The 10,276-nt window shown below is 39.9% G+C and overlaps 2 long non-coding RNA genes across 2 annotated transcripts; both read left to right on the top strand.

Moving 5' to 3' along the window:
- The first annotated feature begins 612 nt into the window (after nucleotides 1-612).
- Nucleotides 613-3,917, top strand: LOC133186162 (uncharacterized). Its single transcript, XR_009721013.1, has 4 exons — nucleotides 613-914; nucleotides 1,758-2,152; nucleotides 2,533-2,654; nucleotides 3,445-3,917. It is a non-coding gene; the product is annotated as an uncharacterized LOC133186162 (long non-coding RNA).
- Nucleotides 3,918-4,612: 695 nt separating this feature from the next.
- On the top strand, nucleotides 4,613-7,917 carry LOC133186163 (uncharacterized). Its single transcript, XR_009721014.1, has 4 exons — nucleotides 4,613-4,914; nucleotides 5,758-6,152; nucleotides 6,533-6,654; nucleotides 7,445-7,917. It is a non-coding gene; the product is annotated as an uncharacterized LOC133186163 (long non-coding RNA).
- The last annotated feature ends 2,359 nt before the right edge of the window (nucleotides 7,918-10,276 follow it).

Genomic DNA, 10,276 nt, shown 5'->3' on the forward strand with positions numbered 1-10,276 from the left:
AAAAAAAAAGTTAAATCTTAAAAGTGAGCGGGGCCCCCAGGGGGGCACCTGTGTGTATTGGAGGGGTAGGATTTCCTCTTCTGGCTATGGGTTACAAACTGTTTACTGGCCAGAGGAGGGTAGAAAGGTTGAAAAGGCACACAGAGTTGCCCTTATGGCAGAATGGAAACTGACACGGAGTCAGTTTCCACGTGACAATGTCGAGTGCAGCCACTTATGTCACAATAAGCTTTGTGTGAACCCCCAGCACCTGGTAGTAGAGTCCCACTCTATCAACCAGGAGAGGATTCACTGCCAGTTGCAGGGGCTGTGCAGCAAGTCACACATGCCCTGGTGCATTTTATGTAATTATATTTTAATTACATGTAAATTTCATTTCATTTAGTTAGGGGTTTTGAATAGCTGTGCTCATTTTTTTTGCTTAACTTTTGAGATTTTTGGTCTTTAAATGACTTTGAAAACATCATATTCTTTCTGTAGTTTACTTCCTCCTGATGCTGTTCATAGAGTTTATACAGCTTTTTTCTTTTGATTACTCTAGTATTTCTATATTTTTTTGATTTCTGATATGTTTTTTGCCTTTCATAATTATTTTGAATATTTTTCAGAGATTGACTAACCCTCCCCCCTTCTGGGATGGGGGCACCCACACCAGCACACAAGATCTTTATGGATTCCCCCGGGCCATTATTTGTACTGTGAGCTGCACTGTGCGCCCGACCGTGAAAGTTGCGTGCAAAAGTGACATTCTTAGGCAGTGACCGCCTTAGACGCCTATTGAAGCTCTCCACTTTCTGTGTATTGGTATTAAGAATGGATTTGTCTAGCACTGACGGGGCAAGCCGCCTATTGACACAGGCCTGGAGAATCCTTGCATTGGCCCTGGAGTATGGAATTTTGAAGTTTCCATCAAGGTAAGCACTTTTAGCGAGCCAATTTTTCTTTCCACCCTTGCATACTAAGGAGTGTTTTTTGCATAAGGCATGTTCACCCATGTAGCAGCAAATTATGGCATCACTCACATAGGAGAGTTGCTTCTTAATTTTGCATGCATGACCTGTGCATTTTATTTGTGCCTGATTTATTTCACCAGTGCATCTGTCTGTAAAATCTATAGCAAAGTTATGTAGCAGTTTGATTCTTTCAGCTTTAGTATTTTTGGGCATAATTTTCTGTAAAGATTCATCTTTCTTGATGGCCTTTCTGACATTTTCAGCAAGATGCCGAGTGTCGACAAAATGTCGCGGTTCGTCCGATAGTTTGCCCTCGGCATACAAAGACTCTGCAGCCTTGAATATTGTACTGTCAGGGTCTGACGTAATGTCCTTGACATTTAAATCATTCTCGAGAAGGTCCTCTATGCCCTCTTTGGCCCAGGTGAATTCGTCACCAATGTTTTTGGTCATGGGTATATTTGCCCCACATGTCTGCTCAGTGCACACATGGCTTGGATTGTTCTTGAGGTGCTGTCGCTCAGGACATATTTTGTTTTTGGTCACTAAAGATATTATCTCGTGACTACTGGTCACATCTTCTGCAATTGAGAAGACGGTCTGTGTAGCAGGCTGGAAGGGGGTTTCCCCCACCCCGGAGTAGAGGGAGTTATTATACATCCCATCGCACTGAATTCCTATGTTGTTTGGGTTTGGGGCCCCCCGCAATTTATTAATATTAACTAATTTCTTACATCTTTTTTTCATATCACTCTTATTCAGGGTAACTACTTTTTGCATGACAGTGTTACTTGTCTTTTGTAGTGAAGACTCGGCTGGAGGTGGAGTGTTGGTGGCCATAAAAATTTTGCGCAGAGATGAACTGCCAATGGGGGTTTGACTTAGACCTACTTGTAGGCCATAGTTTATTGTTGCTGCTTTCCTTCCCCTGGAATTGGACTGCACTTCCACATAGAGCTTGTGCATTTCTGAAGTGTAAGGGCACCTGCTGCATTTCAGCCGTAGTCGAGTACCCAGGCCACGCCTCTCCTCAGAGTCCATGTCCCAGGTCAGGTTGCCGTCACATCCAGGGTTGGTCCTCCCATGTTCTTTGAAGGCTGTATTGAACAGCCCACTTGTCTTTTGAAGATGGAGCAGTCTGTGGGAGTCTGAATCACACCTACCGAAACCAGTTTTGTATCTGATCACTTCCTATCCAGGTAAGTTCATTTTCAGAAATTAGAGTTACTCCCCTTAGACTATACTTGTTTTCAGAATTGAGACAAAAGACTCATCACAGTCTGTAGAAACTGGTTTTGTAACTTTTTTCCTCAAATAAATGATCAATTTTAAAGAATGTTATGATAATTTAGAGAATTAATTAATTATGAGTTAATTAAGCTGATTAATTGGACATGATCTTAGGTATACCCCTTATTTCAGGCATATTGGCCTTGTATGGGCCTATTCTAATAATTAGAAAATTTATTTACTAATTATAGAGGTTTAATTTCATTATTTATTAAATTTTAAAGAACTGTAGTTAATACCCCATGGATTCGGCCTGCATCAAAGCCTCAGGATTCTCTTTCTTTTTCAGGGGTCTTGGCCGCAGCAACCGGTGGCACCCAGGTCGCAGCATCATTTCCTGTTCCTCACTCACTGAGGGTGGATGTCTCACCAGTTCCAGGGTTTCCCGGTCTACTCTTGTGAATGGTGCAGGTGAGTTTTCTTCTTTGTTAAGTAATTTTCCCTTGTTGTGAGGCACATATTTGGGTTTAAAACCATAATTATTCCCTCTTTTGAATTTTCCCATCTTTGAAACCTGACTGAAAATTTTACTATGGATACTGTGTCTGAAGTGAAATTCACTTGTGATGTGCTTTTTCCATTGCTCTATCAGCATCATGTCAAGTTAAGGTGTTATCGTGCAATAATTTATTATCATGATAGGAATTAGCCAGCAACCCTCACTGCAAAATGTAGGTGTATTGAAGGGGGTAATGACAGTTTTACTGCTACAGAGAAACAACACTACTAGATCAGATTACCTCTCATCTCTTTTGATAACCTTCTCTTAATTGGCTGTCAGCTGCTTAGTGATTTCATTTTGAATTGTAAAATTAAATACATGTTAAAAACATTTTTTCTCAATAATTTGATTTTTTTTGGCTATTTTTTTTAAAACCGGGTACAATATACCCTGAATGTGAAAATTACATGTAATCCCTCAAATCCTCTTGAAAACATAAGAAATAACACTGTTAGTCAGTTAATTACATATTTTATTTCATAATCACTGTAAAAAGTCAATATGAAGTTCACTTTCAATACATCTTCATATCACAGTTGCATTCATTCTGTGTAGGGGGGTTACATTAAATAGATAGTCATAATTTACATGTTTTTACATGTAATTTCTTCAGGTTACATATTTTAAATGTACAATATACATGTTATCTAAAAATGTCAAATTGGCCACTTTTTCACTTTGTTATCCATTTGGTTATAGGAAAAACACCAGAATTGCCTAGGTACAGGGGGCCGCCATCTTGGACACCCAAAGTTGTGCGGAGAAGAAAAGCTGACAGGAGTCCTGATTGGTCATTAAGAGAAAATCTTTGTGGTGGAATTTGACAGTTAAATATAAGTGATAAAAATTATATGTGATATAACAGAATGTGTGAAAAGATATAGGACTTGTAAAGGAAGACTTGAGATGAGGGGTGATATTTTGCTGGACAGTTTCATTCAGTGCGGATCTATACCAGTTGTAAACAGGCCAAAATTTAAAGGAAAAACGCAACGGCACGATATATTTTTCGTGGTGGAATTTTGAAGAAGAGGTGTTGAACTTTCTTTCACAGTGACTGATTTTTTGAATATTGATTATATAAATAAGTGACAGTGATTGGAATTTGTATGGAAGTCTATGGGAAAACATTTGGTGGTGTTTGTCCTATACAGAGGTGACAAGAACCAGTTTATGAGGTAAGTGTAAGAAAATAGTGCATTTTTAGCGCCATTTGTCATTTTGATTACAAAATGGATGCATTTTTTGATAATTTAAAAAAAAAGTTAAATCTTAAAAGTGAGCGGGGCCCCCAGGGGGGCACCTGTGTGTATTGGAGGGGTAGGATTTCCTCTTCTGGCTATGGGTTACAAACTGTTTACTGGCCAGAGGAGGGTAGAAAGGTTGAAAAGGCACACAGAGTTGCCCTTATGGCAGAATGGAAACTGACACGGAGTCAGTTTCCACGTGACAATGTCGAGTGCAGCCACTTATGTCACAATAAGCTTTGTGTGAACCCCCAGCACCTGGTAGTAGAGTCCCACTCTATCAACCAGGAGAGGATTCACTGCCAGTTGCAGGGGCTGTGCAGCAAGTCACACATGCCCTGGTGCATTTTATGTAATTATATTTTAATTACATGTAAATTTCATTTCATTTAGTTAGGGGTTTTGAATAGCTGTGCTCATTTTTTTTGCTTAACTTTTGAGATTTTTGGTCTTTAAATGACTTTGAAAACATCATATTCTTTCTGTAGTTTACTTCCTCCTGATGCTGTTCATAGAGTTTATACAGCTTTTTTCTTTTGATTACTCTAGTATTTCTATATTTTTTTGATTTCTGATATGTTTTTTGCCTTTCATAATTATTTTGAATATTTTTCAGAGATTGACTAACCCTCCCCCCTTCTGGGATGGGGGCACCCACACCAGCACACAAGATCTTTATGGATTCCCCCGGGCCATTATTTGTACTGTGAGCTGCACTGTGCGCCCGACCGTGAAAGTTGCGTGCAAAAGTGACATTCTTAGGCAGTGACCGCCTTAGACGCCTATTGAAGCTCTCCACTTTCTGTGTATTGGTATTAAGAATGGATTTGTCTAGCACTGACGGGGCAAGCCGCCTATTGACACAGGCCTGGAGAATCCTTGCATTGGCCCTGGAGTATGGAATTTTGAAGTTTCCATCAAGGTAAGCACTTTTAGCGAGCCAATTTTTCTTTCCACCCTTGCATACTAAGGAGTGTTTTTTGCATAAGGCATGTTCACCCATGTAGCAGCAAATTATGGCATCACTCACATAGGAGAGTTGCTTCTTAATTTTGCATGCATGACCTGTGCATTTTATTTGTGCCTGATTTATTTCACCAGTGCATCTGTCTGTAAAATCTATAGCAAAGTTATGTAGCAGTTTGATTCTTTCAGCTTTAGTATTTTTGGGCATAATTTTCTGTAAAGATTCATCTTTCTTGATGGCCTTTCTGACATTTTCAGCAAGATGCCGAGTGTCGACAAAATGTCGCGGTTCGTCCGATAGTTTGCCCTCGGCATACAAAGACTCTGCAGCCTTGAATATTGTACTGTCAGGGTCTGACGTAATGTCCTTGACATTTAAATCATTCTCGAGAAGGTCCTCTATGCCCTCTTTGGCCCAGGTGAATTCGTCACCAATGTTTTTGGTCATGGGTATATTTGCCCCACATGTCTGCTCAGTGCACACATGGCTTGGATTGTTCTTGAGGTGCTGTCGCTCAGGACATATTTTGTTTTTGGTCACTAAAGATATTATCTCGTGACTACTGGTCACATCTTCTGCAATTGAGAAGACGGTCTGTGTAGCAGGCTGGAAGGGGGTTTCCCCCACCCCGGAGTAGAGGGAGTTATTATACATCCCATCGCACTGAATTCCTATGTTGTTTGGGTTTGGGGCCCCCCGCAATTTATTAATATTAACTAATTTCTTACATCTTTTTTTCATATCACTCTTATTCAGGGTAACTACTTTTTGCATGACAGTGTTACTTGTCTTTTGTAGTGAAGACTCGGCTGGAGGTGGAGTGTTGGTGGCCATAAAAATTTTGCGCAGAGATGAACTGCCAATGGGGGTTTGACTTAGACCTACTTGTAGGCCATAGTTTATTGTTGCTGCTTTCCTTCCCCTGGAATTGGACTGCACTTCCACATAGAGCTTGTGCATTTCTGAAGTGTAAGGGCACCTGCTGCATTTCAGCCGTAGTCGAGTACCCAGGCCACGCCTCTCCTCAGAGTCCATGTCCCAGGTCAGGTTGCCGTCACATCCAGGGTTGGTCCTCCCATGTTCTTTGAAGGCTGTATTGAACAGCCCACTTGTCTTTTGAAGATGGAGCAGTCTGTGGGAGTCTGAATCACACCTACCGAAACCAGTTTTGTATCTGATCACTTCCTATCCAGGTAAGTTCATTTTCAGAAATTAGAGTTACTCCCCTTAGACTATACTTGTTTTCAGAATTGAGACAAAAGACTCATCACAGTCTGTAGAAACTGGTTTTGTAACTTTTTTCCTCAAATAAATGATCAATTTTAAAGAATGTTATGATAATTTAGAGAATTAATTAATTATGAGTTAATTAAGCTGATTAATTGGACATGATCTTAGGTATACCCCTTATTTCAGGCATATTGGCCTTGTATGGGCCTATTCTAATAATTAGAAAATTTATTTACTAATTATAGAGGTTTAATTTCATTATTTATTAAATTTTAAAGAACTGTAGTTAATACCCCATGGATTCGGCCTGCATCAAAGCCTCAGGATTCTCTTTCTTTTTCAGGGGTCTTGGCCGCAGCAACCGGTGGCACCCAGGTCGCAGCATCATTTCCTGTTCCTCACTCACTGAGGGTGGATGTCTCACCAGTTCCAGGGTTTCCCGGTCTACTCTTGTGAATGGTGCAGGTGAGTTTTCTTCTTTGTTAAGTAATTTTCCCTTGTTGTGAGGCACATATTTGGGTTTAAAACCATAATTATTCCCTCTTTTGAATTTTCCCATCTTTGAAACCTGACTGAAAATTTTACTATGGATACTGTGTCTGAAGTGAAATTCACTTGTGATGTGCTTTTTCCATTGCTCTATCAGCATCATGTCAAGTTAAGGTGTTATCGTGCAATAATTTATTATCATGATAGGAATTAGCCAGCAACCCTCACTGCAAAATGTAGGTGTATTGAAGGGGGTAATGACAGTTTTACTGCTACAGAGAAACAACACTACTAGATCAGATTACCTCTCATCTCTTTTGATAACCTTCTCTTAATTGGCTGTCAGCTGCTTAGTGATTTCATTTTGAATTGTAAAATTAAATACATGTTAAAAACATTTTTTCTCAATAATTTGATTTTTTTTGGCTATTTTTTTTAAAACCGGGTACAATATACCCTGAATGTGAAAATTACATGTAATCCCTCAAATCCTCTTGAAAACATAAGAAATAACACTGTTAGTCAGTTAATTACATATTTTATTTCATAATCACTGTAAAAAGTCAATATGAAGTTCACTTTCAATACATCTTCATATCACAGTTGCATTCATTCTGTGTAGGGGGGTTACATTAAATAGATAGTCATAATTTACATGTTTTTACATGTAATTTCTTCAGGTTACATATTTTAAATGTACAATATACATGTTATCTAAAAATGTCAAATTGGCCACTTTTTCACTTTGTTATCCATTTGGTTATAGGAAAAACACCAGAATTGCCTAGGTACAGGGGGCCGCCATCTTGGACACCCAAAGTTGTGCGGAGAAGAAAAGCTGACAGGAGTCCTGATTGGTCATTAAGAGAAAATCTTTGTGGTGGAATTTGACAGTTAAATATAAGTGATAAAAATTATATGTGATATAACAGAATGTGTGAAAAGATATAGGACTTGTAAAGGAAGACTTGAGATGAGGGGTGATATTTTGCTGGACAGTTTCATTCAGTGCGGATCTATACCAGTTGTAAACAGGCCAAAATTTAAAGGAAAAACGCAACGGCACGATATATTTTTCGTGGTGGAATTTTGAAGAAGAGGTGTTGAACTTTCTTTCACAGTGACTGATTTTTTGAATATTGATTATATAAATAAGTGACAGTGATTGGAATTTGTATGGAAGTCTATGGGAAAACATTTGGTGGTGTTTGTCCTATACAGAGGTGACAAGAACCAGTTTATGAGGTAAGTGTAAGAAAATAGTGCATTTTTAGCGCCATTTGTCATTTTGATTACAAAATGGATGCATTTTTTGATAATTTAAAAAAAAAGTTAAATCTTAAAAGTGAGCGGGGCCCCCAGGGGGGCACCTGTGTGTATTGGAGGGGTAGGATTTCCTCTTCTGGCTATGGGTTACAAACTGTTTACTGGCCAGAGGAGGGTAGAAAGGTTGAAAAGGCACACAGAGTTGCCCTTATGGCAGAATGGAAACTGACACGGAGTCAGTTTCCACGTGACAATGTCGAGTGCAGCCACTTATGTCACAATAAGCTTTGTGTGAACCCCCAGCACCTGGTAGTAGAGTCCCACTCTATCAACCAGGAGAGGATTCACTGCCAGTTGCAGGGGCTGTGCAGCAAGTCACACATGCCCTGGTGCATTTTATGTAATTATATTTTAATTACATGTAAATTTCATTTCATTTAGTTAGGGTTTTGAATAGCTGTGCTCATTTTTTTTGCTTAACTTTTGAGATTTTTGGTCTTTAAATGACTTTGAAAACATCATATTCTTTCTGTAGTTTACTTCCTCCTGATGCTGTTCATAGAGTTTATACAGCTTTTTTCTTTTGATTACTCTAGTATTTCTATATTTTTTTGATTTCTGATATGTTTTTTGCCTTTCATAATTATTTTGAATATTTTTCAGAGATTGACTAACCCTCCCCCCTTCTGGGATGGGGGCACCCACACCAGCACACAAGATCTTTATGGATTCCCCCGGGCCATTATTTGTACTGTGAGCTGCACTGTGCGCCCGACCGTGAAAGTTGCGTGCAAAAGTGACATTCTTAGGCAGTGACCGCCTTAGACGCCTATTGAAGCTCTCCACTTTCTGTGTATTGGTATTAAGAATGGATTTGTCTAGCACTGACGGGGCAAGCCGCCTATTGACACAGGCCTGGAGAATCCTTGCATTGGCCCTGGAGTATGGAATTTTGAAGTTTCCATCAAGGTAAGCACTTTTAGCGAGCCAATTTTTCTTTCCACCCTTGCATACTAAGGAGTGTTTTTTGCATAAGGCATGTTCACCCATGTAGCAGCAAATTATGGCATCACTCACATAGGAGAGTTGCTTCTTAATTTTGCATGCATGACCTGTGCATTTTATTTGTGCCTGATTTATTTCACCAGTGCATCTGTCTGTAAAATCTATAGCAAAGTTATGTAGCAGTTTGATTCTTTCAGCTTTAGTATTTTTGGGCATAATTTTCTGTAAAGATTCATCTTTCTTGATGGCCTTTCTGACATTTTCAGCAAGATGCCGAGTGTCGACAAAATGTCGCGGTTCGTCCGATAGTTTGCCCTCGGCATACAAAGACTCTGCAGCCTTGAATATTGTACTGTCAGGGTCTGACGTAATGTCCTTGACATTTAAATCATTCTCGAGAAGGTCCTCTATGCCCTCTTTGGCCCAGGTGAATTCGTCACCAATGTTTTTGGTCATGGGTATATTTGCCCCACATGTCTGCTCAGTGCACACATGGCTTGGATTGTTCTTGAGGTGCTGTCGCTCAGGACATATTTTGTTTTTGGTCACTAAAGATATTATCTCGTGACTACTGGTCACATCTTCTGCAATTGAGAAGACGGTCTGTGTAGCAGGCTGGAAGGGGGTTTCCCCCACCCCGGAGTAGAGGGAGTTATTATACATCCCATCGCACTGAATTCCTATGTTGTTTGGGTTTGGGGCCCCCCGCAATTTATTAATATTAACTAATTTCTTACATCTTTTTTTCATATCACTCTTATTCAGGGTAACTACTTTTTGCATGACAGTGTTACTTGTCTTTTGTAGTGAAGACTCGGCTGGAGGTGGAGTGTTGGTGGCCATAAAAATTTTGCGCAGAGATGAACTGCCAATGGGGGTTTGACTTAGACCTACTTGTAGGCCATAGTTTATTGTTGCTGCTTTCCTTCCCCTGGAATTGGACTGCACTTCCACATAGAGCTTGTGCATTTCTGAAGTGTAAGGGCACCTGCTGCATTTCAGCCGTAGTCGAGTACCCAGGCCACGCCTCTCCTCAGAGTCCATGTCCCAGGTCAGGTTGCCGTCACATCCAGGGTTGGTCCTCCCATGTTCTTTGAAGGCTGTATTGAACAGCCCACTTGTCTTTTGAAGATGGAGCAGTCTGTGGGAGTCTGAATCACACCTACCGAAACCAGTTTTGTATCTGATCACTTCCTATCCAGGTAAGTTCATTTTCAGAAATTAGAGTTACTCCCCTTAGACTATACTTGTTTTCAGAATTGAGACAAAAGACTCATCACAGTCTGTAGAAACTGGTTTTGTAACTTTTTTCCTCAAATAAATGATC

Source organism: Saccostrea echinata, unplaced genomic scaffold (assembly GCF_033153115.1).
Source record: "Saccostrea echinata isolate AGI-Se365-2 ecotype Australia unplaced genomic scaffold, CSIRO_AGI_Sech_v1 ptg000012l, whole genome shotgun sequence".
Classification (NCBI taxonomy): Eukaryota; Metazoa; Mollusca; class Bivalvia; order Ostreida; family Ostreidae; genus Saccostrea; species Saccostrea echinata.